The sequence below is a fragment of the Pinus tabuliformis genome, chromosome 2_2 (assembly GCF_031772625.1).
Source record: "Pinus tabuliformis cultivar Carrire ecotype Pingquan chromosome 2_2, CPIR1, whole genome shotgun sequence".
In the NCBI taxonomy this organism is placed as follows: Eukaryota; Viridiplantae; Streptophyta; class Pinopsida; order Pinales; family Pinaceae; genus Pinus; species Pinus tabuliformis.
In genome coordinates this window covers 747319243-747327706 of record NC_142300.1, presented here as the reverse complement: position 1 = coordinate 747327706, position 8464 = coordinate 747319243, and the positions used below count along the sequence as shown (strand labels likewise).

General features: G+C 36.2%; 1 non-coding gene across 1 annotated transcript; it reads right to left on the bottom strand.

Moving 5' to 3' along the window:
• Positions 1-4149: 4149 nt before the first annotated feature.
• TRNAG-UCC (transfer RNA glycine (anticodon UCC)) lies at positions 4150-4220 on the bottom strand. The gene has a single exon. It is a non-coding gene; the product is annotated as a tRNA-Gly (tRNA).
• Between the last annotated feature and the right edge of the window lie 4244 nt (positions 4221-8464).

The following is an 8464-nucleotide window of genomic DNA, read 5'->3' as shown; positions in this document are numbered from 1 at the left end:
GGATTTATTAATTAATTAAAAATTGAATAAATTAATCAATTAATTAAAATTAATAAATAATTAAACATAAAATAAAAACAAAAATAAAATTAAAAATTAATTATAGACATATTAACAAATAATAAATAATAAATTAACAAATTTAATTTAATCAAACAAATTAGATAATTAGTTAAAAATATTAATAAAAGTAACTATAACTAATTTCACATTTAAAGAAAAATAAATAAATAACAATTAAAAAAAAAAACTAACAATAAAATCAAATAATTAATCAAATAAACAAATTATTAAATAAATTAATAAACATATCAATAAAGAATAATTAGTAAAATTAATTGTCCACATGGGGTAGCTCAAGCAGCAAGGGCGTGGAAATGAAGTCTCACCGAACCAGAAGTCTTGGTTTCAAATCTTGGGCTACCCCTCCCCCGTAGAGGGGTACATAATGGACATGTAAATCAGAGAGTCCCGCCCCAGCCTACAAAAAAAAAATAGTAAAATTAATTAATTTATCAATATTCTATTAATTAGTTAATTAAACTAATTAATTTATAATAAGTAATAAATCAATTAAAAAATAAAATAAAAAAAATAAAAAATAAAAAATAAAAACAAAAAATTAATTAAAACATTAAAGCAAATTAATAAACATAATTAGGAATTATATAAATAATAAAATTAATTAAGTTACCCCTTTAACCTATTAATTAATTAATTTATCCTTTAAATAATAATAATAATAATTAATTAATAATGATAATAATAATTAAACTAAGTAATTAAATAAATAAAGTAGAAACTAGTAAAATAATAGCCGACCTATTTTCTTACATATTTTCTTTAATATCCTATATATATAACCTAAATTCTAGCTCTTGGATACATCATTAAGATCTGAAAATATCTATTGACGCATCCCCTGATGATGGACTCACTTAGTAGTCCGAAACGTTGGGTTCACAAAACTCTATAACAGGTCATTCCTCCTCTACTAAAAAATCCCATCATATGAAATGGATTCAAGGTCCAATTATGAAAACCTTGAAAGAAGAGGATAAAATGGAAAATAGCTGCTACACCAAAACTAGCTGCGAAAAACCAACCGGACTGTCCCAATGGATAGATCAAAAATACAGAAACAAAGACAGCAATTGGAGCAGAGAATGCAATTGCATTATAAGGTTGCAATTGTACAGATCGAGCAAGTTCAAATTGACGTAACATGAAACCTATTAGACCGAAAGCACCGTGAAGAGCAACGAAGGTCCATAGACCACCTAATTGACACCAACGAGTCAAATCTCCTTGTGCTTCGGGACCCCATAATAGTAGCAAAGAATGTGCTAAACTATAAGTAGGAGTAGAAACTGCGGCAGTTAGGAAATTACAACCTTCCAGATAGGAACTGGCCAATCCGTGAGTATACCATGAAGTCACAAAGGTTGTACCCATGAACCATCCACCTAAGGCAAAATAGGCACAAGGAAAGAGCAATAGACCAGACCAACCCACAAAAATGAAACGGTCTCTGCGTAGCCAGTCATCCATAGTATAAAATAAAGTTTTTTCTTCTTTAGAAGACTTTCCAAGGGCTATAATCATAGCGATCCTCCTATTTCACATGAGCTGGGTTTAGAACGTCATGAGATAGTTCGGTCCATATCCGGTATGGGCATTAGAGAATTGAGAGGACCTTTCCCTAGTACGAGAGGACAGGGAAGGATGCACCTCTAGTGTACCAGTTATTGTGCCCATGGTAGACATTGGGTAGCCAAGTGCGGAGCGGATAACTACTGAAAGCATATAAGTAGAAAGCCCACCCCAAGATGAGCTTTTCATAGGTCAGTGGAACCTCTATGCTCAAAATCCTGATTCTAGTAGTCACTTATTCGGTACCTCCCAAGGGGCAGGAACTGCTATTCTAACTCTTCTCGGAGGATTCCATCCACTAACTCAAAGTTTATGGCTGACTGATATGGCTCATCATCATTTAGCTATTGCATTTGTTTTTTCAATTGCTGGTCATATGTATAGAACCAACTTTCTGATTGGTCACAGTATGGAAGATATTTTGGAGGCACATGTTCCTCCAGGAGGCCTATTAGGACGCGGACATAAGGGTCTTTATAACACAATCAATAATTCTCTTCATTTTCAATTGGGTCTTGGTTTAGCTTCTTTGGGGGTTATAACTTCCTTGGTAGCTCAACACATGTATTCTTTACCCGCTTATGCATTCATAGCACAAGACTTCACCACCCAAGCTGCACTATATACTCATCATCAATACATTGCTAGGTTCATTATGACAGGAGCCTTTGCTCATGGAGCTATATTCCTCATTAGGGATTATAATCCGGAACATAATAAGGATAATGTATTGGTGAGAATGTTGGAGCAGAAAGAAGCTATAATATCTCATCTTAGTTGGGTTAGTTTATTACTAGGTCTCCATACCTTGGGACTTTATGTCCATAATGATGTTATGCTTTCTTTCGGTACTCCAGAAAAACAAATCTTGATCGAGCCCATATTTTCTCAGTGGATACAGTCTGCTCATGGTAAGATGTTATATGGTTTCGATATGCTCCTACCTTCAGCAAGTGGTCCAGCATTCGATGCAGGTAAGAGCATATGGTTACCCGGTTGGTTAAATGCTATTAATGATAATAATAATTCATTGTTCTCGACAATTGGTCCTGGAGACTTTTTGGTTCGTCATGCTATTGCTCTAGGTTTGCATAAAACTACATTGATCCTAGTTAAAGGTGCTTTGGATGCACGTGGATCCAGGTTAATGCCAGATAAAAAAGATTTTGGTTATAGTTTTCCTTTCGATGGTCCGGGACGGGGTGGTACTTGCAATATCTCGGCCTGGGATGCTTTTTATTTAGCAGTTTTCTGGATGTTGAATACTATTGGATGGGTTACTTTCTATTGGCATTGGAAGCATATGACATTATGGCAGGGTAATGTAGCACAATTTAATGAGTCTTCCACTTATTTAATGGGATGGTCAAGAGATTATCTATGGTTAAATTCTTCACAAGTTATTAATGGATGCAATCCTTTTGGTATCAACAGTTTATCTGTTTGGGCGTGGATGTTCTTATTCGGGCATCTTGTTTGGGCTACTGGATTTATGTTCCTTATTTCCTGGCGTGGATATTGGCAGGAATTGATCGAAACTCTTGCATGGGTCCATGAACGCACACCTTTAGCTAATTTATTTCGATGGAGAGACAAGCCAGTAGCCCTTTCCATTGTTCAAGCACGATTAGTTGGATTAGCTCACTTTTCCGTAGGTTATATATTCACTTATGCAGCTTTTTTAATTGCCTCTACATCAGGCAAATTTGGTTAATTCTTTTTCATCAATTTCTCTGTGGGGTATTGACATTAATACAATGACAATACCCCATAGAGAAAAAGTAATCAACATAATATTACTCCATCTAAAATCTGATCTATATTTTGATTCCTGGTAGGTAATAGTACCGACTGAACTATTATGGCAAGAAAGAGTCTCATTCAGAGAGAGAAGAAGAGACAAGCACTGGAACAGAAATATCATTTAATTCCTCAATCTTTGGAGGAAAAAAGCAAAAGTGTCATCATTGGATGACAAATGGGAAATTCATAGAAAATTTCAATCTTCACCACGTAATAGTGCACCTACATGTCTCCATCGACATTGTTCTTCGACTGGAAGACCTAGAGCCAACTATCGAGACTTTGGATTGTCTGAACATATACTCCGTGAGATGGTCCACGCATGTTTATTCCCTAGGATAAAAAGATCGAGTTGGTAGGAAAAGAAAAAAATGTAATTGAAGTTTTTTGTGATAATGGGATATAGTACACCTATCCCTATATAGGGATAGGGGTACTATATCCCATTATTGTTTTGTGTACCCATTCTGATTATGATATAAATCAATGGTGTGGAGTAGAGTAGTCTGGTAGCTCGCAAGGCTCATAACCTTGAGGTCATGGGTTCAAATCCTGTTTTTGCCAGACCAGAACATACGAAGTATTTTGGTCCGGAAAGGATTGCTCTCTCACTTATCAATTTATAATTGAATTATAGGTGAGGAAAAGAAACGATCAATACATGAACTATTCCTTTTCATATTCCATGTGAAGGGCGGGTAGCGGGGATCGAACCCGCATCTTCTCCTTGGAAAAGAGAAATTTTACCATTCAACCATACCCGCATTTCAATTATATGAATATATAGATATTGATATAATTGAAATGGAAAATACATATATGTTCAATCCCATTCGTAAGTAGATACCATTTTTGAATGCTCCAATTATTAATTCAATTACGGATATGGAAAAACCCTCCTCCTTGGGCCTAAAGTAAAAGGCCCTTCAAAAAAGCTATAAAGCCCTCCAGGAGGAGGGGGAGGGAGTGTGAACCTAAAACATCTAGAACATATCTAAGATATGAAAGAATTAAGGATACCTACAAAAAGGACTGATCTGATACATAATGATACACCCGAAAATACAACATTTTTGCTACTTGACCAACCATCGGGAGAGGCAAGTGCAACAGGTACACCAATCACTAGTAAAAATGAAATAACAATTAATGCAAACACAGCCGATTGGCAAGAAATAGTCATGGTTGTGATCTTACAAGCTCCCAACAGATTGAATAGACTATACCATCCGATCCCCAATTTTCAATTCTGATCAAATGTACTATGGAAAGGATTTGACCATAAATTACAAAAGAAACGAATTTCCCTCTCCTCTCACACTCAAATATCAAATTGAAAAAGTTTGAATACGTGGAATCCTGAATATATGTGCTCGGGTCCCATAATGATTTTGTTTCTCCGAAACAAAACCTTGTTGCTCCGCATCTTGGACGAGCCATCCTTTGGAAGGCACTATTAAAAGATCACCAATTCCTAATGAAATAGTTGTATCAGTAGCTTGTTGAAAACCTGAAGTCTTGAGTTGATCCAAGATATGTGATGTATATGTCATTCTGAAGTGATCTATTAATATGCTAATAAGCTTTTTAATGGCAGTTTTATCCATCACTTTATTATAAAAGGGAAAATTATCAAAGGGCAATCTAGTTCGTTCCTTCATAAGGAAAAATATCCATATTTTCATGAGTAGGATTAAGCAATGGGTTCAAGCCGGTTATTCGAAGGCTTCCTTGATCTCTATATATGCACTAATGAGAAAATCATAAGATCAATAACATTACATCCTGAGAGCTGGTAGTGATTTATTTGGGTGTTCGGCATAGGCAAACCCTTGTATGGCTTCTTCCATTTCTCAATTGAAATGAGTACGACAAACAGTTGATCGAATGTATATATTAAGGATTTCTACCATTCTACCTTTTCTTATTCGATAATGTTCATGGATTTCGTGGAAAGTACCCAAAGATTTGTATTGAACTTTGATAGGGGCTTCTTGGTTTACTGAGGTAATGATACGTAAATCCACTTCCCCCCACCGGAGCCATAAGGGGCTGTATAAGTCAATTCGTTTCTGTCGGTAAGCTACTAGTAATAATGTCAGCAAAGGAGTGTTCTCCCGTATTCCCAAACATGCTCAGCTCCATATATTATTGTAAATTCAGTCAAGGGGGAATTGATCCCATGAAAGATAAAGATCAGGAAATGGAAAACTACTGATATCTTCTCCAATCCCTGTTCGATTGTCAATGTTATACCAAGGGTATCTTTAAAGTCTACTGGACTAGTATAGCTAGCTTTCTTCTGACACAGCAATACAATTTTGATGAGTATCGAGAAGGAACGAGATAGAATGATTATGTTCCTGCCAGCAGTTATTCTATCTTTGTTTGGTCGACTAAATCCCAACAGAAAGAATAGAATATTGCATGTTCCGAGGTCCATCCGGGCGTAAGGAACCCCAACTCCCTCAATCGATGTTGTAACAATATCATAGTGGAAATTCTCGATTGGAATTAGCTTCTACATATGGGTGACTTTAGAACCGAAAAAGAGGATGAGTGCCGCTTGCAAAGGATATCAATCACTATCAATAAAACTCATCCAGAATATTATTCTTTTATATTCTTCCTATTTCATTCCAACATGACATTATGCCCGTGTAGATGAACCTAGTAATTCAAATTGCACGGGGATCATTGGTGCTACACAGACGTATGTTGCTTTTCCAATAGTATCCGACACAGATGGAGTTATGCCACAGACTTATTATATAGTACCTTGTATTAACGAGTAGGTGTTACTTATTAGATAAAACCATGTGGATAGTGCAATAGAACCTAGTCAATTTTAGGTATGTGAAATTACAAGTTACTCTTTGCAATAGGTGGAATTTCTGTAATATCGGGCTCTACTCGCTCTAATAATTAATATTCAATAAACCTAATCCGTCTAGAGGGTCAAATGATTGGATCAATAAGATCAAGAATGGCCCGCAATAATACCTATTGCTTCTCCTAATTCAATCAAGTGACTGTGAGTAGTACTCTGTCCATAACATAATTGACAAATCCGAGATATACTCTTGCAAGTAAAGGGGGTTCGTATATATATTGGTTGTGTTCGGAGGTTTGTTAATTGATTGGCAAGTCCAACTCCAATATCATGATTGCGTGTGGCAATTCATCTCCTATTTATATATACATCGTCTGCTAGCACATGGCTAATCAGTATTTGTGTTCGTACAACAATTTCATTTCTGTCCCTCTCTTGACCTCGAATGGGACTTACAAAAATACCTTAGATAGTGCCAAAATCTGTTCTACGTACTACAATGTGTTGAACTACTTCAACGAGTCTACGTGCGAGGAATCCAACATCTCTTGTTCGTAGATCGGTATCCACAACTCCTTTACAAGCCCTAAATTTGAGCTAATCAAATTTATTTGTGTCATATCTACATACTTCCTCTTCCTTTAGTATAGAGTTTATCATTGGATGAACTGCATTGCCGATATTGATCCCAGGAAAAAAAGCTGTAGGGATAGCTAGCCCGTGAATGGCCAACCATCTAACTGTAAAAATTGGATAAGTTCTATCTATAGTCATTAGTGCCTCCTAAAAAGATCTAGCAAATTCATTGAGTTGCTCTAACGGATCGAAACGACGAGTTACTAATGGAACCTCTTGTGGACTTTCTGTGAAATACTCATTTGGGGGGGGCTCCCAAACACATCATAAGCCAAACCTGTGCTTACAAATAACCAACTTGCAATGAATAGAGAAGGTATGGTAATGATATGGATAACCTAGTATCTAATACTAGTAATAATGTCAGCAAAGGAGCGTTCTCCTGTATTCCCAGACATGCTCAGCTCCATATATTATTGTAAAGTCAGTCAAGGGGGAATTGATCCCATGAAAGATAGAGATAAGGAAATGGAAAACTTCTGATATCTTCTCTAATCCTTGTTCGATTGTCAATGTTATACCAAGGGTATCTTTAAAGTCTACTGGACCAGTATAGCTAGCTTTCTTCTGACACAGCAATACAATTTTGATGAGTATCGAGAAGGAACGGGATATAATGATTATGTTCCTGCCAGCAATTATCCTATCTCTGTTTGGTCGATTAAATCCCAACAGAAAGAAGATAATATTGCATGTTCCGAGGTCCATCCGGGCGTAAGGAACCCCAACTCCCTCAATCGATGTTGCAACAATAGCATAGTGGAAATTTTCGATTGGAATTAGCTTCTGCATACGGGTGGCTTTAGAACCGAAAAAGAGGACGAGTGCCGCTTGCAAAGGATATCAATCACTATCAATAAAACTCATCCAAAATATTATTCTTTTATATTCTTCCTTTTCCATTCCGACATGACATTATGCCCGTGTAGATGAACCCAGTAATTCAAATTGCATGGGGATCATTAGTGCTACGCAGATGCATGTTGCTTTTCCAATAGCATCCGACACAGATGGAGTTATGCCACAGAATTATTATATAGTACCTCGTATTAACGAGTAGGCTTTACTTATTAGATAAAACCAAGTGGATAGGGCAATAGAACCTAGTCAATTTTAGGTATGTGAAATTACAAGTTACTCTTTGCAATAGGTGGAATTTCTGTAATATCGGGCTCTACTCACTCTAATAACTAATATTGAAAAAACCTAATCCATCTAGAGGGTCAAATGATTGGATCAATAAGATCGAGAATGGCCCACAATAATACCTACTGCTTCTCCTAATTCAATCAAGTGACTGTGAGTAGTACTCCGACCATAACATAATTGACAAATCCGAGATATACTCTTGCAAGTAAAGGGGGTTCGTATATATATTGGTTGTGTTCGGAGGTTTATTAATTGATTGGCAAGTCCAATTCCAATATCCTGATTGCGCATGGCAATGCATATCCTATTTATATATACATGTCCACTAGCACACGGCCAATCATTGTTTGTGTTCATACAACAATTTCATTTCTGTCCCTCTCTTGACCT